This window comes from Penaeus chinensis, chromosome 35 (assembly GCF_019202785.1).
Source record: "Penaeus chinensis breed Huanghai No. 1 chromosome 35, ASM1920278v2, whole genome shotgun sequence".
Lineage (NCBI taxonomy): Eukaryota > Metazoa > Arthropoda > Malacostraca > Decapoda > Penaeidae > Penaeus > Penaeus chinensis.
The window spans coordinates 924195-944194 of NC_061853.1; the positions used below are offsets into that span (position 1 = coordinate 924195).

A 20000-nucleotide genomic window follows, 5' to 3' on the forward strand; every position below is an offset into this window, starting at 1 on the left:
AAATAATGGCACCGAAGACGATGGACGGGAGGCCGGCGGCGGGAGAGTGATGGGGGCGGATTGCTCTTTGACTCTAGGAGAAGCAAGAAAAGAAAAAAGAATCAAGAATAGATAAAAAGAGTAAAAAAGGAGAAAAACCAGTAAGTAGAAGAAGAAAGAAGAGAAGTGAGTAAAACGAAGAGAAATAGAATGTCTGAAGGATGAAAGGCAAGAAGAAAGGTTGGGTTCCTGGATCTGAGGATTCCGAGATTTGAGAAGAGAGAGGGGAAGGAGAGGAGAGGGAGTGAGGATGAGACATCGGGCGGGAGAGGAAAGAATGAAGATAGTGAGAGTGTAGCTTTGAATGGATCGAGAGAGGACGAGGACCGAGGATCTGAAGAGGAGTCAGAGAGAGATTTGGAGAGGGCGATGAGGAGGTGAGCTTACCTGCGCTGGCAGAGAGATGCTGAGAGATGGATATGCCAGAACTCTGTGTTTGGGCCGTAGTTCTGCGGAGCTGACTGAGGACGGTGGCTCGCCACAAGCAGGGGAAGGACGGGGGCCGGTGAGGGTAGGTGAGATGTTCTAGATGTCGGGGGGTGCTGGGAGAGAGGCCGCGCACTGTGAGAGTGAGAGGTTATGAATGATGGAGCTGAGTGCGCTTGGGGGGGATGCGGATGGAGAGGAAGTGCGGAGATGGGAGAACAGCGAACGACGCACCGGGTGAGGGAGAGACGAGAGGAGTACGAGAGTGGACGAAGATTTGAGAGAGGTTGGAGAGAGTATCGGGGAAGCGAGCTAGAAGAGAATCATCGGAAAGAAGTCAGACCGGATAGTCGCGAAATTTGATGTTGATTCGAGTCTATGAGAGAGCGATCCGCGAGATTGCGAGCGATAGAATCGTAGAAGAGAAATTCGGGAGGAGAGAGTTGTGCTGAGATTAGAGAGGGAGAGACGGAAATATGAGAGAGGAGAAGGGAGAAAGTTGGGTGTGGGTGGAAAGGAGAGATGACGATATTCGATTTCGGGGATGAGGAAGAGAGTAGAAGAGCGATAGGAGCACGTTGAGGGGATGAATCTGTGAAGAGATGGAGGAGGAGGAGTGACGAGGACCGAGTGTTGATTTGTGGAAAGATTGTGTGAGATGAGTGAGTACGAACGATGGAGGAGAGTTTGGCTTGATTGATGGGACTGGAGAGAGAGTTGTGGACTAGAGAGACAGGCGCCGTGATGCGAGAGCGGAGAGGGAGGAGTACGAGATGAGAGAGGAGAGATTGAGCGAGAGAGAGTTTAGGACGAGCGAGGAGTTAAGGGAGGAGAGATCTTGATGATTGAATAGTGGGACGTAGGATGGGGAGGGATCGTAGAAGGGATGATGGGACCTTGAGGGAGGAGAGAGGGAGTGGGCTGAGAGAGGGACCAATGCGAGGATTGAATGAGGAGTTACTGACTTCATGTCTGCGACGTGACGCATGAAGACGTGCACGAGATGAGAGGCGAGGCACTAGACGTGACTCAGAGTTGAGGTCCCAGGATATCTGTTGGGAGGCCGCAGCGCTAACTGAATGCAGAGACGAGGGATTCGCCGCTCTAGGGGGCGCGGTACGTGAGATGCTGAGCACGAGAGTTGCAGAGGAGTGGGAGACTGAGGGGGTTGAGTTGATCGGTGGAGGGTGATTGTTGGAACGTTCGTGATATCGAGAGACGGTCAGGTGCTGGGAGTGATTGACAGAACAGCTGAGGATGACCGATGGGTGAGTTATGTTTGAAGCTATCGAGGAGGAGAGAGAGTTGATGGAGTTTTGAACGAGAGTACTTGAGAGAGTTCCGAGAATGTGAGGTGAAGGAGGAGGAGCCTTTTTTGAGAGAGGATGAGAGGATTCCTGAGAGAGAGACGACCCTTTTTTGAAGAGAGAGGATGTTTGAGATGGGCTAAATTGCGGGACGACCACGAGAGAGAGTGAGAGAATTATTGGAGATGTGAATTGGAGGTGAGGCGAGGCGTGAAGAGACTGTGGTCGCCTGACGAGACGATTGATGGAAGACACTGAGATCTGAAGGGCGACGAGAGAGAGAGAGAAACCAAAAGAGAGGGCAGGGAGTGGAGTGGAGGGTGCGACGAGAGAGAAGAGAGAGAGAGAGAGAGAGGGAGGAGGAAGAGAGAGAGATGGGACGAGAGGGAGAAGGGAAGAGGAAGGGAAGAGAGGAGAGAAGAGAAAATAGATAAGAGAGAGGGAGAGAGAGAAGAGAGGGAGAGAGAAATATTGGTAATGGAGAAGAGAGAGAGGAGAAAGAGGAGAGGGTTTGGGATATTGAGGGGAGGAGAGGGAGTAGAGAGAGAGAGGAGATGAGAGGGGAGGATGAGGGATGGAGAGAGAGAGGAGGAAGAGAGACGGAGGAGAAGAGGAAGAGAGGGGGGGAAGAAGAGATGACGAAGAGAGAGACGGAGAAGGAGAAGGGGAGAATGGAGAGAAGGAGAGGGGGGATGTTTGAGAGAGGAGAGGAGGGAGAGAGGGAGAGAGTAGGGAAGAGGGAGAGAGGGGAGGAGAGAGAGATGGGGAAGAGGGGATCAGGAGGAGAGAGAGAGATTTGAATTTATAGTGAGAAAAAGAGGAGGGAAAAGAGAGATTGAGAGAGAGATGAGAAAGAGAGAGGAGAGAAAGAGAAGAGAAGAAGAGAAAGAGGGTGGAAAGAGAGAGGGGAAGGAGAGGGAAGAAGGAAGAGAGGAGAGAGAGGGCATTTAGAGAATTTAGAGAGAGAGAGAGAAGGAGAGGAGAGAGAGAGAGAGAGAGAGAGCTGAGAAGAGAGGGAAGAGAGAGGGAGAGAGAGGATAGAGGGAGATGAGGAGGAGAGGAGAGAGAGAGAGAGTTTTTAGAGATAGAGGAGAGAGGAAAGGAGAGAGGATGAGAGGATAAAAGAGGAGGAGAGAAATGAGAGAGAGAGGGGAGGAGAGGAGAGAGGGAAGAGAGAATGAGATGAGAAGAGAGGTGGAAGTTTTTGGATGAGGGAGAGATGAGAGAAGAGAGAGAGAGAGGGGGGAAGGGGAGAGAGGGAGAGGGGAGGAGGGAGAGAGGGAGAGAGGGAGGATGAGGAGAGGAGGAAGAGAGAGAGATGAGAGCTAGAGAAGAGGAGGGGGAGGAGTTGGAGAGGAGGAAGAGAGGGAGAAGAGGGAGAGAGATAAGAGGGGGAGAGAGGGGAGAGGGGAAAAGAGTAATAACACAAAAGGAGAGAAATAAGAGAGAAAGAGAGAACTAAAGTGAAAGACAGAAAGCACGCGTCCAAAAGAAAGAAAAAAAAACCAAAAAAAAAAAACATACACGCTAAAAAAAAAAAAAAAAAAATCACCTACGGCGCGACACCCTCTCGTAAGTTGAGAATCATGCTAATCAAGAGAAGGTGCGAGGACATGCCCCCTCCTGCGTCACCCCCTCCCACCCCCTCCTGCGTCACCCCCTCCCCCACCCCCTCCCACCCCCACCTGCTTCACCCCCTCAGCCCCCCCCTCCCCCTCCCCCCTTCCACCTCTCCCCTGTGACGCCACTTCTCGGGATCTGCGGGAGAGGCCGACTCCCAGGGCCAGGGAAGCGCCCAAAAAGGAGCCTCGCCTCCTAATGCCGCCCAATTCATTTCATGGCAAACGGTTCTGTGTGGGATATGGGAGGACTTGGTCGACGTAAGCGCACTCTATTACGTATATTCAGACATATGCCATACATACATATACAGACAAATACCAATCCACAGGCGCTCACACCCACACACAAACAACGGCCCTCCCTCCACAGCCCCTACATAACCCCTTAGCACACGCCGCACCCACACACACAACAACTGCACACACACACACACACACCACACACACACCACACACACACACACACACACCACACACTTATTCCGGCCCATACCTGGCTTCACGGCTCCGGCGCCGCTCCGGGTGACCCTTCGCTGTCACGGACGCTGAGTCTGGCGCCTGTCATTTCGAGCCTCTCCTCCGTATTTCGCCCTTTCCTGTTGTCCCCCTTTCGCTTCTCGTTGCTTTTTCTGCACTTTTCTTTTTTCATCTCATATTCGTGTCCTCTTTTTTGTCACTTTCTCTCGTTTCGTATTTTTATGTTTTTTTTTATCTATTTCCTCCTTATTACCCTGATATATTTTTCTCTCTTCTTTTATTTCCTTTTTTGAGTTTCCGATTTTCTTTCCTTTTTTATATTATTTCAATTTTTTTTTCTTCTTTATACATATACCAGAAAGGCAGGAGAGAGTGAGAAGAGAGACGAGAGAGGAGAGAGAGGAGTGGACGAGAATGAGAGAAAGAGAGAGACGAGAGAGAGATGAGAGATGGAGAGAGAGATGAGATGACTGAGAGAGGAAGACCGAGCGAGAGAGAGAAAGAGAGAGAGAGAGAGAGAGGAGATGAGGAGCGAGGAACGAGAGAGAGAGAGGATGAGTCGAGCGAGAGAGAGATTCGGAGAGATGAGCGAGAGTGAGAGAAGGAAGGAAAGGAAGGATAAGGGAGGGAGGGAGGGAGGGAGGGAGGCGGGAGAGGGAGAGGGAGAGGGCGAGGGAAGAGGTGTGGGAGAGTGGAGGGGGATAGGAAGGAGGGAGGGAGGGAGAGAGAGGGAGAGGGAGGAAGGAAGGAAGGAAGGAAGGATAGAAGGAAGGTGGGAGAGGAGAGGGAGGGATGAGAGGGAGTTGAGAGGGATGAGAAGAGGGAGAGCGGGTCGGGAAGGAGGGGGGAGGGGAGGTGGGGACGAGAGAAGAGAAAGAGGAGGAAAGAGAGAGGGAATAATCAACACTAATCAAATAGGATATTGAGGAGGGAGGGAGGGAGGAGAGAAGATAAAGGGGGGAGGGGGATGAGAGGGAGGGAAAAAAAAGAGGAGAAGAGGGGGGAGAGGGGGGGAGGGGTCCGAGATGGGAAGGTGAGAGCAGAGAGAGAGAAGAGGGAGTAGAAGAAGAGGGGGAGAGAGGGACGGGAGGGAGGGGAGGGATGGGGAGGGTGTTTCTCTCTGGAGGGCAGGCAGTTGTCGGTTGAGGGTAGGGTGTGAGGTCTGATTGTTATTTTTCTTTCGGAGAGGAGATGAGCGATGCGAGAGCGCGGGCAGTTAGGGGGGGAGATGGTGGATGTCGACAGGCATTGAGGCGGGAAGTGGAGCGACGGGGGGTAGGAGAGTATGGAGATAGGAGGAGGCAGAGGTTTGCAGGACGGGGGGGGGAGGGGGAGAGAGTTGAAGATTGTTGAGGAGGGGCAGAGACAGGAGGAGGGAGAGGAGAGGGGGGTTAGGAGGATAGGAAGAAGAGGAGTGCGATGGGGAGAGGAGTGAGTGAGTAGGAGGGGGGGTTTGGGACGATTGGCGACGAGAGTAAGGGAGAGTCGAGATGAGATGTGGGACGTGGAGAGATCCGGGATGACGACGAGAGAGTTTGAGAGAGATGGTGGGGGGAGATTGCGAAAGGATGGGAGAGGAGAGAGGGTGAGAGGGGAGGAGGGAGTGGAATGGGAGGATGAGGATAGAGAGAGTTTGAGGTGGGGGGAGGGGAGACGAGAAGGGGGATGGAGGAATGGGAGGGACGGGGGGATGAAGAGAGTTATGAGGTTGAGACGGGCGGGAGTTGCGTCTGGAGATGATTGAGTCGGCGACTGAGGAGGGAGATAGTGAGAGGAAGTGGATTGAGTAAGGGGGACGGAGGGCGAGGAGAGATGTGTAGAGAGATGTTGAGAGAGAGAGAGAGGGTTGGAGCGATGGGGAGAGGGAAGGGAGACGACGGTAGAGGAGGGGGAGGAAGAGGAGGCAGGGGAGGAGAGGCGAGGAGATGACTTTAGGGCGGAGAGTTGGGAAGATGGGAAGGTAGAGGAATGAGAGAGAGTTAGGAGGATGGGGAGGAGGAGAGAGGGGAGAGAGACGGTTCGGGAGAGAGATGTGGCAGGTGGAGGGATGATTGGACTGGGGCGTTTAGGGGGGGAGAGCAAGAGAGGTAGGGTAGGATGAAGAGGGGGGGTGGGACAGGGAGAGAGGGGCGGGAGCGGGGGGGAGAGGAAGTTTGTTGTAGGGTAGAGAGGCGCGAGAGGAGAGGAGGAGATCGAAAGTGGAGGGGAGAGAGTTAGCGAGAGAGAGGGGGAAGATGGGAGAGAGAGGGGGGGAGAGTGGCTGAGAGAGGCGAAGGGGAAGAGTGCAGGAGTATGAGACGAATTGATGAAGAAACGGGAGAGGAGCAACTGGAGAGGCGGGGGTGCGACTGCGAGGGGAGTTTGAGAGTGTGGAGTTGATGGTTGGGCGGTGGTGGCTAGCAGAGGGATGTGAGAGGAAGAGAGGAGTGGTGAGAGGAGGAAGGATGACGGAGGGGGGAGGAGTGGGAGGAGCGAGGCAGAGAGTGGGGGGGAGGGTAGTTGGATGAGGAGGAAGGGGTTGGTTGGAGGGAGGAGGACTGAGGCGAGGGAGGGAGAGGGGCGGGGAGGAGGGGGGGTGAGAAGCGGCGCGATGGGAGGAGAGTAATGAGGAGAGAAAAGGGGGTGAGGGGAGAAGATTCGTAGCTGGGAGGGGAGAGAGGTTGGAGGGGAGGAGGGGTGGAGGGAGGAAGGGAGAGTGAGAGGCGAGTGATGCTGGAGAGTGATGTTGGGGGGGAGGTGATTGAGATTGGATAGGGAAGAGGGGAGGGGAAGGAGAGAGAGGGGTCAGAGAGAGAGCAGGGAGCGGAAGAGGAGGGTTGGGAAGTCGAAGAGGGACGGAGAGGTGAGATGAGAGAGGAGGGGAGAAGAGAGGCAGAGGTGGAGGTGAATGGACAGAGTTAGTGGAGGAGGGGCGAGGGAGTGAAGCTCATAGGATGCACGATGGGGGTGAGAGTGGTGAGAGAGTGAGAGAGAGGAGGAAGAGTAGGGGGAAGGAGAGGGGAGGGAGAGAGGAAGAGGAGAGTACGAAGATTGGGAGTAGGGAAAAAGGGGGGGTACGAGAGGATAGTGTAGGGGGAGAATGCGAAGCGATGAGGTGAGGGGTGATATACCTAGAGGTAGAGATGGAAAGTTGGGGGGGCGGAGAGAGAGAGAGTATGGAACGTGAGGGGAGGGAAATGAGGGGAGGTGGGACAAAGTGGGGAGTGGGGAAGAGGAGAGAGGGGGGAGATTGAGAGGAGCCTGAGCGCGTTGGGAGGATGGGTGGGGATAGTAGAGTTGAGACGAGCGCGAGAGAGCTGGGAGAGGATAAGGAGTGCAGGTGGTGGAGAAGACCGGAGGCTGATGACGGATGAGAGAGAGACGGGGGGAGAGAGGAGAGAGGCAAGAGAGTGGCTCGGAGCTGGAGAGAGGACGAGTAGGAGAGGAGGATGGAGTGGGAGGAGGCAGAGAGAGCGTGGGGGAGCTCTGATCCTGAGGTGAGTTGGACCGGATCGGAGGAGAGTAGAAAGGAGGGAGCGGGGTGTAAGTGAGGAGCATCTGAGGGGGAAGGGAGACGAGGGGAGGGGAGATGGAGGGGGAGGGAGGAGCGGAGGAAGGAGGTAGAGATTCGAGTTTTGGTCGTCAGAGAGAGGAAAGGTTGAGGAGAGAGCGGTGGGGTGGGAGGAGCCGCAGAAGCGGGAAGTACGGTGGGTGGGGAGAGCTGGAGAGGGAGGGAGGGTGGGGTTTGATGGTGAGAGGGCAGGAAGTGGGGGAGGGGAGTGAGAGCTCTGAAGGGAGATTTTGGAGAGAGAGAGTTAGAGAGAGAGAGGGGGGGGCTAGGGGGAGAGAAGAAGAGATGGTAGGGGGGAAGAGAGTGATGGGGAGGGAGGCTGGGACTGTGAGAGAGATGGAGAGTTGGATGTGAGAATGGACGGGAGATGATGGTGTTACGAAGATCGTGCGAGTGAGGGGGATAGAAGGGAGACGGTTGGGGGTCGGAGCGTGTGATGAGTGATGGTGAGAGGGAGGGAGAGAGTTAGTGGGAGACGGAGGGGGTTGGCAAGGGGGGAGTGAGGAAGGGAGTAGGGAGGAGCAAGGGAGAGGGAGCGGAGTTTGTTGAGGGGGGGGATGGGAGGAGGAGGAATAGAGGGGTGATGAGGAGAGGAGGAAAGAGAGAGAGGAGTCTTTGAGACTGTAGTGGAGAGGGAGAGATGAGAGGGGGAGGAGGGAGGGGACGAGAGAGTAGATGTTGAGGAGGAGGGTTGAAATCAGGGGAGGAGTGGAAAGGAGCCGCTTGGAGAGAGAGGGGTCGAGGCGGGAGGAGATGGGGAAGAGTAGAGAGATGGAGCGGGAAGAGGGGAGGGAATAGTGGGAAGCAGGGGGGGAGAGAGGGGATGGATGGAAAGTGGGGGGAGATCGAGGGGAGGAGAGAGAGGGGGGAGGAGAGTTGAGAGCGGATTGGATGAGAGGGGAGTGGGGGGAGAGGGAAGGGAGAGATGGGGGGGGGAGCGAGACGGGAGTATGGAGAGGTGATGTGAGTGGGGAGGGTGACGGAGGAGGGGAGAGAGAAGGGTGATGGTCGGAGAGAGATCTGGGTAGGCGAGGACGGGGGAGGGAGTCGGAGCGGGGGGGGATAGGGGGGGTGGTGTATGTGAGAGATGGAGGGGCGAAGGTGGAGGAAGCGGCAGAGCCGGGGCGGAATAGCGGGAGAGGAGGGAGAAGAGTGTATGGGGGAAGGGGAAGGGGGAGAGACGAGGAGAGTGGAGAAGAGATGGTAGAGGGGATGAGAGAGTTTGGGGAGACGGGATGGGAGGGTGTGGATGGAGAAGAGGGGAGACGGAGTAAGGAGAGCGAAGCGAGGCGAGACGATGTGAGAGGGGGGAGGAGAGGGGCGGAGCTAGGGTAGAGGACGTGATGGAGGGGAGACGAGGGAGGCGAGGAGAGTCGAGGGGAGGACGAGAGAGAGAGGCGGGGCGAGGGGGGGAGGCGCGAGAGAGTGTGGGGAGAGAGAGAGAGAGTGGGGATAGGAGGGGCGCGATGAGGAGGGGGGGGTGGATGGGAGGAGAGTTGTGGGAGTGTGAGGGCTAAGAGGGAAGAGGGGAGAGAGAGAGAGAGCGATTCTGTGGAGGAGGACGAGCGGATGGGAGGGTAGGGGGAGAAGGGAGGGCTTAAGGGAGTGGGAGAGACGAGGGGAGGGAAGATGAGGGGGGGGGAGAGGGAGTAGGTTTAACGTGAGGTTTGAAGGAGGGATGAGTGGCGTTGAGGTGGGATTGAGAGAGAGGGGAAGAAGAGTTAGAGTGGGATGGAGAGGATGACGGGAGGAGATTTGGCGGGTGGTGGGGCGGGGAGGGTACTGGGGGGAGGAGAGCGAGCTGGGCGATGAGGAGGGGAGGATGAGGAGGTTGTGAGGGAGGGAGAGGGTCAGGCGGAGGGGAGGGGGGTAAGGGAGAGGCGAGGGGAGGGAGGGGAGGGAGGGGGATCGGGCGAGGCAGAGAGAGCTAGAGGAGAGAGAGCGGGGGCTCGACGGAGAGAGGGGTAGGAGAGAGGATAGAATGAGAGACGCTCGAGAGGACAAGGGGAGGGCAGATGAGAGGGGGGCTCGCGGGGGGGGGGAGTGGGAGGGAAGGAGTGAAGGTGTGGGGGAGAGAGAGTGAGAGGGGGGAGTGGTATGTATGAGGTGCGGAGAGGAGGAGAGAGGATGGAGGAGGAGGAGGAGAGGATATTGGGGAGGAGGAGTGGAACGAGGACGTGATAGGCGGAAGGGTTTGAGGCGGGAGGGGAATGAGAGTAGAGGGGGAGAAGATGGAGAGTGGGAGGTGATGGTCAGCGGGCGAGAGGGAGGGAGGATGGGGGGAGAGGCGGCGGGGTGAGGATAGTAGAGGGGGGGATGGGATGGAGGGGAGAGAGAGCGAGTGAGTAGAAGGAGGGATGTGGGAGGGGGAGATGAAAGGGAGAGAGAGTTCGGAGAGGGCTGCGAGTGGTGGTGGAGGGGTGACTGAGGGGGGGTGGGCTAGGAGGAGGGAAGGATAGGAGGAGAGGGAGAGGGAAGGAAGAGAGAGGGGAAATGGAGAGAGCGGTGAGATAGAGAGGGAGAGAGAGAAGCAGAGTGGCTGAGACGAGGGGGAGAGGCGGAGGGCGGGTATTTGGGTATGCGTGGAGGAGGAGGTGAGGGGAGAGAGCGGGACGGAGGAGAGGCGCGCGATGTGGAGTGGAGTGAAGGATGGAGTGGGGAGTGTGTGGTGGGTGAGAAGTGAGGTAGTCGGGGTGGAGGGAGAGGGGGAGGGGGGAGAGAGGAGGTTGGGATGGATTCTTGGGAGGATGCGGGGGGAGGGAAGGGAGGAGAGGTGGAGGGGTTGAGCAGAGAGGCGGACACGTGAGAGACTTGCGCGGGGGAGAGTGGGTCCCGGAGAGAGAGGGAGGCAGGGAAGTGGAGAGTGCATGGACCGGGGAAGTAGCGTAGAGGGAGCTGAAGTGGAGCGGGAGTTGCAAGGGGGTTTGGTGAGAGAGGCGGGGGGGATGAGGGGCAGGTAGGTGGGTTAGCGGATGATGAGTGGGAGGGGAGAGGGAGGGGGGGAGGGATTAGAGTAAGAGGATAGGAGAGGAGAGGAGGGATGGAGAAGGAGGGGAAGAGAGCTATCGGGAGAGGGAGCACGGAGGGGAGGGCATGGGGGGGGGAGAGGGGGGGAGGGTGCGAGGAGAGGGAGAGAGAGAGGAGCGAGAGGAGAGGGGGGAGGGAGGTGGAGGGTTGTGATCGGAAAGGACGGAGAAGGGAGAGGGAGAGCTGATGGTGATGACGGTGGGAGAGAGTGGCGGGAAGTTGAGAGGAGGGTATGCGGGGAGAGTGACGGAGGGATGAGAGGAGGGAGGAGCAAGTGAGAGGAGAGAGGGGGGGGCTACTGAGGAGTGGTTGGTTGACATGGTTAGAGGTATGGGGGTATTGGGACGAGGTGGAGTAAGAGGGTGGGGAGTGCTAGAGGTGATGAGGGGATGGGAGAGGAGAGGAGAGTGAGGTGGATTGGGGGAGGGAGGATGGAGAGGGGCGGAGGTGTGGGCGAGGAGGTGAGAGTGGGGACGGTAGGGTAGGAGAGAGGGTAGATAAGTGAGGGGAGGGGGGGAGGGAGGGATGCAGCGGCAGTGGAGTGAGAGAGGAGGTGAGGAGTATTAGGGGGTCGAGGAGGGGGTGAGGCGAGAGGGAGGTGGACATTAGTGGGATGAGGAGTGGGAGAGGTAAGGAGGTGGGGCGGGTTAGGGGGGAGTGGGGGAGATGATGTAGAGTTGAGGGGGAGGCAGAAAGGCGGCAGTTGAGAGTCGAGGAGCTGGAGCGAGGATGAGTGAGAGCGAGAGAGAGAGAGAGAGAGAGAGATGGAGATGACGAGAGAGAGAGAGGGGTTGAGAAGAGAGGGAGAGAGAGAGGGAGGATGAGAGGGAGGGGGAGAGAGAGGTGGGGGGAGGAGAGGGGGAGAGAGAGAGAGAGAGGAGAGCGAGAGGAGAAGAGTGAGAGATTGAGGAGAGAGAGAGAGGGGATGAGAGAGAAGAGAGAGAGAGGAGAGGAGAGGTAAGATCTCGATCGGCGAGAGAGAGAAGAGGACGAGAGGGAAGAAGAGACGGACGAGATTGAGGAGGGAGAGAGGATACATAGGAAGAGAGGAGGCTCGGAGGGCCGATCGTGATTGTCGAGGCGAGCTTGTAGGCGAGTGTTCTGCTGTAGGAGATCGAGATATCCCGGCTGAGAGATGACAGGCCAAGGGCTGAGACTGCCGCCAGGGGGGTGGAGAGAGAGGTGAGTAGGAGGAGAGTGTGGCGGGAGGGAGAGAGGGGAGATGAGAAGTGACGGTGAGTGAGCAGAAGAGAGGCGGAGAAGATGAGAGAGGGAGAGAGACGAGATGGGAGAGACGAGAGATTGAGAGGGAGAGAGAAAAGGAGAGGAGAGGGAGGAGAGGGTAGGGTCCGAGGAAGAGAGAGAGAGAGAGTAGGAGGATGGAGAAGAGAGAGGACTGGAAGAATGAGCGGGATGGCGGGCTCGGTGGGGGAGGGAGGCAGGCTCGAGAGGTAGAGTAGAGAGAAGCGAGCAGAGGGGAGAGGACCAGAGAGAGAGAGAAGAGTGAGAGGAGAGAGAGAGATAGAGATGATGGGTGACGAGAGAGAGAGGTGGGGAGGGAGCAGACGAGGGGAGGAGAGACGAGAGGAGAGAGAGACTGGGGGAGAGAGAGGAGAACTGGGATGAGAGTTTAGGTCTTTGTACGGGATGAGATCAAGAGGGGAGGGAGAGAAGAAGACTAGTAGAAAGGAGGAAAGAGAGGGAGAGAACGAAAGGAGAGATAGGAAGGAGTTATGGAGGAGGAGATTGAGTAACCGGAGCTTAAGAAAATGAAAACCGAGTAGAGTTATAAAGAAGCTTAAATTTTAGGACGCCTTTTTAAATTGAGAATGAGATGATCGTTGTGGGGGGGGGAATGAGAGAGAAAACCCTAAGTCGAAGGTAGGAGAGAGAGGAGAGGGATGAGAGAGAGGGGGGGTTAAGAGAAGAAAGAAAAAAATCACTTCACTCCATGTCAATGAGACAAACAAACTACATTAAATACTTCTCCCGCCCCTAAAAGCTCAGAAAATATCTATATAATTCTTAGAATGTCTCGTACAAAGAAAACGTCTTCACTAATCCGATGACGTTGCAACAACCACGCAGTGTCAGAGCAGTCATTAGCAGCCATAGTAGTTGTAGCAGCAGCATCAGCCGCTGTTATAGCAGTAGCGAAGCTGCGTTATCACGTTACGCACTATTTTCCTTGCGTTCGTTATGTAGCGGATGTTGCGTTCATTAAACGGCTCCCTCCAGACTCCCCTCCCCTCGGTAGCTCCCTCCCCTCTCCCCTTCCCTCCCTCTCCCTTGGTCGCCCCGCTGCCCCGCGACCTAGTCCCTCCCACCCTTCCCCCCCCCCGCTCCCTCCCTCCCTCCCTCTCTCCCTACCTTCCCTCCCTACCCTCCCACGCTCCGCTCCCTCATCCTCCCTCTCTCCCAGCTGTCCCTCCCTCCCTCCCTGCCTCCCTCTCTCACGCGAACCAGGGCCTTGCGTCATCGGGAAAAGCTGCGCCGGTAGGACGAGCTTCTGGGGAGAGGGCGAGAGTGAAGGGAGGGAACGAAGGAGGATAAGGGATGAAGAGCGCGAGGGAGGAAGGGTTGGATGCGTGATGAAAGGAGGGAGCGGGTATGGCGGGGCGGGTATGGGAGGTAATAGGAAAAGAGCGGAAGTAGCGTGACTAGGGGGAGAGAGAGAGAGAGGGAGGGAAGAGAGAGAAGAGGACGAGAGACGAGAGAGGCGAGAGAGAGAGAGAGGATTCTGAGAGAAGAGAGAGAGAAGGAGAGAGAGAGAGAGAGAATAAGGGATCGAGGAGACGACGAGAGAGAGCAAGGACGAAGCGAGAGAGAGAGAGATTAAGAGAGAGAGAGAGAGAGAGAAGGAGAGAGATGAAGGGAGAGAAGGAGAGTGAGAGAGAGAGGATGAGAGAAGAGAGAGAAGGAGGGACGAGAGAGAGAGAGAAGATAATGATTGTACAGAGAGAGAGAGAGAAAGGAGTGGGAGAGAGAGAGATGAAAGGAGAGAGAGAGAGAGAAGGAGAGGAGAGGAGAGATGAGAGAGGACGAGGATACGAGAGAGGAGACGAGAGAGGACCTTAGAACGAGAGATGAGAGAGAGGAGGAGAGAGAGGGGAGAGAGAGAGAGAGAGAGGGGAGCTGATGAGAGGAGAGAGAGGTGGGGTGAGAGAGAGAAGAGCTGAGAGAGAGAGGAGAGAGCGGAAGGGAGAGAGAGAGAGAGAGAGAGAGAGAGATAAAGAGGAGAGAGGAATGAGATATAGTGTGATAGAGATTAGAGAATGCTGAGATGAGAATGGAGAGGACGAAAAAATTAACTTCATCCATTCCTGCTCACCCACCTGCCCCCTTCCTAGTCACATTGCAAGAATGAGAAAAAAGGTATGTTTAAAAATGTTACCAGATTCGCACCCAGCCATGACCATTAGGGAAGGACTGTCACTCCAGTACGCGCCGATCACGCAACGCCTCGCCGCGCTGTGAGCAGGATGAGGGTGAGACAGGGTGGAGATGGATGGAGGGATGGATGGAGGGGATAGAGGGAGAGAAACAGACATTGAGATGGAGATAGACAGAAAATGAGAAAGGACAGGGTGAGGTTATATAGAGAATAGACATATAGAGAAATTGAGAGGCGAGAGAGGAGAGCGGGAAGGTAGAGAGAGGCGGGGGGGAAGGAGGATGTGAGAGGGGAGAGTAGAGGTGGGGATGAGAGAAGAGAGAGAGAGAGACGAGAGATAGAGATGAGAGGAGATGATGAGAAGCTGACGTTTTGTTGAGAGAGATGAGAGCGAGAGGAGATGATGAGATGATGAATCGAGAGCGAGAGAGAAGGAGAGAGAGAGAGAGAGCGGAGAGAGAGAGGAGAAGGAGAGAGAGAGAGAGAGAAGGGATAGGAGAGAGAGAGAGAGAAAGAAGAGAGAGAGAGGAGAAAAGGGGCGAGAGAGAGAGAAGGAAGGAGAAGGAGGAGGGAGATGAGAGAAGAGAAGGAGAGAGAGAGAGAGAGAGGAGAAAAGAGAGAGAAAAGAGGGAGAAGAGAGAGAGAGAGGAAAAAGAGTGAGAGAGAGAGAGAGAAGGAGAGGAGAGTGGAGAAGGAGAGAGAGAGAGAGAGAAGGAGATAAAAGAGAGATAAAGGGAGAGAAGAGGAGAGAGAGGGGAAGAGAGAAGGAGAGAGAGAAAATCCGAGAGGAGAGGAGAGAAGGAGGGGAAATGAGGAGAGGAGAGGAGAAGAAGGGAAAAGAGAGAGAGGAGAGAGAAGATGGAGAGAGAGAGAGAGAAGGAGAAGGATGAGGAGGGAGAGAGAGAGAGAGGAGAGAAGAGAGAGAGAGAAGGAGGTAAGAGAAGAGAGAGAGAGGACGAGAGATGAGAAAAGAGAGAGAAAATTTTTAGGGGAAAGGGGAAGAGAGAAGGAGAGTTGGAGGGGGCGAGAAGGAGGGAGGAGAGAGAGAAGGGATTTAGAGAGAGTGAGGAGAGAAGGAGAGGGGAGAGGAGGGGAAGGAGAAGAGAGAAGGAGAGAGAGAGAGAGAGAGAGAGGAGAGAGAGAGGAGAGAGAAAGAGTCGAGGAGGAGAGAGTAAGAGAGAGGAGAGGAGATGAGAGAGAGAGGGGAGGAGAGAGGAGAGAGAGGGGAGAGAGAGAGAGAAGAGATGAGAGAGAGAGGAGGAGGGGAGGGAGGGAGGGAGAGAGAGAGAGAGAGAGAGAAGAGAGAGTTGAGAGAGAGGAAGGGAGAGGGGAGAAAAAGGGGGATGAGAGAGAGAAGAGACGAGGGGAGACGGAGAGAGAGAGAGAGAGAAAAAGACGAGAGAAGGGAGAGAGAAAGAGTGGGAGGGAGAGGCGAAAGTGAGAAGAGTTCTAATGAGTTAAGGTGAGAGAGGGGGGATGAAGAGAAGAGAGTGAGAAGAGAGAGAGAGGATGATGAGAGAGGAGCGGAGATGAGAGAGGAGAGAGGAGAGAGAGAGTGTGAGAGAGTGGGGGAGAAGAGAGAGAGAGAGAGGGAGAGGGAGAGGGGAGAGGGGAGAGCGAGAACGAGAGGTTATCTTGCGTTCGCCCCCCTGGCCACGAGGAATCTTGCCTCGGGGGAATCCACATGCTTATCAAATTTGCTTCAACTTTTTTTCTCTTCCTTGTTACTTCCTTTTCTTTTTTTTTCTTTTTCTTTCTCTACTTTCCTTTTTTTTGGGTTTAAAACCATTCGCCCCATCAATCACTCTGTCTGTTCTATCTTATCTATATAATATATATTATAAAATTTATATAATATATTATATATATAAAATTTATATATATATCTTTATATATTCCCGGGTTCCCCTTTTCTCCGGTCTGCTATCTCTAGAATGCATATCAATTTCTTTTATTCTCTCCTCTTCTCTTTCTCTCTCTCTCTTTATCTTCTCTCTCTCTCACTTTTTTATCTATCTCTTCTCTCTTTTATCTCTCTCTCTCCCCTTTTTTATTCTCTTTTTATCTCTCTTTATCTCTCTCTCTTTTTTCCTCCCCTCTAAACTCTCTCTCTATCTTTTTTATTTTCGTTAATCCTTCTCTTTTCTCTCACTCTTTATTTCTCTTCTCTTCTTTATCTCTCTCTCTCCCTCTTCTCTCTTTTCTTTATCTCTCTCTCTCTCTTTTTCTCTCTTTATCTCTATCTCTCTCTCTTTATCTCTCTCTCTCTCCTTTTTCTTCTCTCTCTCTCTCTCTCTTTATCTCTCTCTCTCTCTCTTCTCTTTATCTCTCTCTCTCTCTCTCTCTTCTCTCTTTTATCTCTCTCTCTCTTCTCTCTTTATCTCTCTTCTCTCTCTCTCTTTATTCTCTCTCTCTCTCTCTTTTACTCTCTCTCTTATTTTTCTCTCTCTCTCTCTTCTCTCTACCTTTATCTCTCTCTCGCTCTCTTTATCTCTCGCTCTTCTCTCTGTCTCTTTATCTCTGTCTCTGTCTCTCTGTCTGTCTCTCTCTGTCTCTCCGTCTCTCTCTCTTCTTTTTATCTGTCTCTCTCTCTCTTTTTTTATCTCTCTCTCCTCTTTTTTCTCTTTTTTATCTTTATCTCTCTCTCTCTTTTTCTCTCTCTCTATTGTATCTTTTTATCTCTCTTTAAACTCTCTCTTTATCTCTCTCTCTCTCTTTTTATCTCCCTCTCTCTCGCTCTCTGTCTCTCTTTATCTCTCTCTCTGTCTCTCTTTATCTCTCTCTCTGGGCTTCTTTATTCTCTTTTCTGTCTCTCTTTATCTCTCTCTCTGTCTCTCTTTATCTCTCTCTCTGTCTCTCTTTATCTCTCTCTCTGTCTCTCTTTATCTCTCTCTCTGTCTCTCTTTATCTCTCTCTCTGTCTCTCTTTATCTCTCTCTCTCTCTCTCTCTCTCTCTTTTTATCTCTCTCTCTCTCTCTCTTTTTTCTCTCTCTCTCTCTTTCTCTCTCTCTTCATCTCTCTCTCTCTCTCTCTTTCTCTATATATATATCTCTTTGTTTATCTCTCTCTCTCTTTCTCTTTATCTATTTTTTTAAAATTTTCTGTCTCTGTCTCTGTCTCTCTCTCTCTCTCTCTCCGGGAAATTTTCTTGAAAGAGTCGGACATGTTTGGGGCGGGGATTCTACAATCGGGGTTATTATCGTGGGACAAAGAGAGAGGAGAGAGAGGAAGATGAGAGAGAAGGAGAGAGAGAGAGAGGAAGACGACGAGAGAGGAGAGGAGAGAGGGAGAAGCGGAGAGACTGAGAGAGAGGAGAGAGAAGCAAGAAAGAGAGAATAAGAGAAGGAATGAGAGGTAGAAAGGGACTAAACTAGACAACCAAAATGAAGAAAGAAAAGACAAAGGAGAATAAAAGGATGAACAGAAAGAGAAACCGCCAGAAGTGCATTGCCAAACAGCTCTAATGAGTTGACAAATTTAGTCGCGAGGGAAAAAGTTAAGATCAACAATGCGTTGCAGGTGTTAGTTCTGTGCGTGTTGGTTATCGTGTTTCACTTCTTTTTTCTTGCTTTCTTTCGCTTTCTCACTCTTCGTCTCCCCCCCTTCTCATTGTTCTCTATATCTCTCTCTTTCTCCTTCTCTCTTCTTCTCTCTCTCTCTTCTTTTCCTTCTCTCTCTCTCCTCTTCTCCTTTTCTCTCTCTCCTCTCCTCCTTCTCTCTCTCTCCTCTTCTCCGTCTCTCTCTCTCTTCTTCTCCTTCTTTTCTTTTTCTTTTTTCTTCTCTCTCTTCTCTTTTCTCCGCCCTCTTTCTCTCTTCTCCGTCTCTCTCTCTCTTCTTCCTCGTCTCTCTCTCTCTTCTTCCTCGTCTCTCTCTCTCTTCTTCTCCGTCTCTCTCTTTCTCCTTTTCTCTCTCCCTCTTTCTCTCAATTCTTTTTCACCCTCTCTATCTGACGACACATCCACCGCATAATGTTCAACGTATCCTTACATAAATAACATATATAACGAATATTTTGAAAAAAAACTTCCCTTCCTCCATATCGACTTCTGAACGAGTCAAATCAAACGCAAATTATTTGTTTAATCTATGAAAACAAACAAGAAAATACATAAAAAATACAACAAAGCAAAATATCTTGAGCATCATCCATTAGTTGACAGCCCGAGAACTTTCCCAAACCAGTAATGTAAGTGTGACCGCCAGAGAGAATATACAGCACTTAACGCATGTACGCTTTTTTTATTAAAAAACCTTTTTAACCCCTTAATTCAAATCCCTAAAGTTCTGCGCTGAAAGGGGGTTGCGTTCAATCCGGAGTGACTTTGCCGTCATTTGAAAAGCCATTGCAGAGAGAGAGAGAGAAAGAGAGAGAGAGAAGAGGAGCTGAAGAGATTGAAAAGGATATAGAGGGGATGAGAGAGGTGAGAGTTTGACGAGATGAGAGGGCGAGAAGTGATGAGAGAGAGAGAGAGGGAGGAGAGAGAAGAGAGAGGGAGTGAGAGAGAGAGAGAGGAGGGAGTGAGAGGGAGGCGAGAGGGAGGGGAGAGAGAGAGAGAGGGAGTGGGGAGAAGAGAGAGAGGAGAGAGAGGGGTGAGAGAGAGAGAGAGTGGAGTGGAAAAGGGGAAAACGAGAGAGAATCAGGAGATGCTCGGATGAGAGAGAGGAGAGAGAGAGGGAGGGAGGGAGAGGGAGGAAGGGGGGAGAGTAGGGGGAGCGAAAGAGGAGAGAAGAGAGAGAGAGAGAGAGAGAGGGAGTGAGAGAGAGAGAGAGGGACGAGAAAGAGAGAGAGAGAAGAGAGAGAGAGAGAGAGAGGAGAAAGAGAAGAGAGAGAGAGAGATGAGAGAGAAGTAGATGGGACTTAAATTTTAAAGTTTTTGGGGAGGAGAGAGAGGATGAGGAGAGTGAGGGGTGAGAGTAGAGAGTGAGAGTGGAGGAGTGAGAGAGAGTGAGAGAGAGTGAGAGAGGTGGGGAGAGTGAGAGATGTGAGAGAAGGAGAGAGTAGGGGAGGAGAGGGGAGTGGAGAGAGTGAGAGAGGAGTGAGAGAAAAGAGTGAGAGAGAAGGTGAGGATGAGAGAAAGAGAGAGTGGAGAGGGAGAGGGGAGAGAGTGAGAGAGAGAGTGAGGAGGAGTGAGAGAGAGCGGTGAGAGAGAGAGTGAGGAGTGAGAGTGAGAGTGAGGAGAGTGAGAGAGAGAGTGTGGAGAGGAGAGGTGTGGAGAGATAGAGTGAGAGAGAGGAGTGAGAGTGAGAGTGAGAGTTCTGAGAGTGAGGTGTGAGATGAGAGTGAGAGTGCGAGAGAGTGAGAAGAGAGTCGAGAGAGAGAGAGAGAGTTGATTGAGAGGAGAGGGGGGAAGGGGGTGAGAGTTTTGGGGTGAGAGAGAGTGATGAGATTGAGAGATTGAGAGAAGAGAGAGAGAGAGGATTAGAGAGGAGAGTGGACAGATGTGAGAGAGAGAGAGATTGAGGGAGATTGAGAGAGAGAGTGAGTATTGAGAGAGAGAGAGAAGGACGAGAGGAGAGATTGATAGAGGAGAGAGAGAGAGAGAGGAATCGAGAGAGAGAATGGAGAGAGAGAGGGGATGAGAGAGTGAGAGATTGAGAGAGAGAGTGTGAGGGGATTGAAGGGGAGAGGTGAGAGATTTGAGAGAGAGGTGAGAGATGAGAGATTGAGAGAGAGAGGGGAGAGAGAGAGAGAGAGCAGAGAAAAGAGAGAGAGAGAAGAGAGAGGGGAGGGAGGAGAGAGGGGAGAGAGAGAGTGAGGATTTGAGATGAGAGAGAAGGGGGAGAGAGGAGAGAGGAGAGAGAGAGGAGAGGAGGAGATTGAGAGAGAGAGAGAGGAGATGAGGAGAGAGGAGAGAGAGATCCGAGAGAGAGAGAGAGAGTGGAGATTGAGAGAGAGTGAGAGAGTGGAGAGAGTGAGAGATTGAGAAAAGGGGTGAGAGAGTGAGAGGGGAGTGTGAGATTGAGAAGAGAGGGGGGAAAAGGGGGGGGGGGTTTGGGGGGGAAAAGGTTTTAAAGGGGGGAGCGGGGGTTGAAGGGGGAGTGGAATTTGCTCTCATCAGGCATTTTAAGAAAGCAAAAGAAAATCATAAAAATTCGGCCCGAACTCCAGCCAACAATCTTGGGGGATTCCGTGGGGAACCTTTTTTGAATAAACGGCA

General features: G+C 53.2%; 1 protein-coding gene across 3 annotated transcripts in view; it reads right to left on the bottom strand.

Annotated features, from left to right (window-relative positions):
- Positions 1 to 20000, bottom strand: part of LOC125044320 (basic proline-rich protein-like) — a 52919-nt gene that overhangs the window by 7818 nt on the left and 25101 nt on the right. The window contains exon 1 of one of the 3 annotated variants that reach the window (XM_047640920.1): positions 3888 to 4052. The exons of the other annotated variants lie outside the window; for them this stretch is intronic. The gene's annotated coding sequence lies outside the window, so the exon portion shown is untranslated. Of the gene's footprint in view, positions 1 to 3887; positions 4053 to 20000 lie in introns of those variants that run through there. 3 annotated transcript variants of the gene reach the window in all.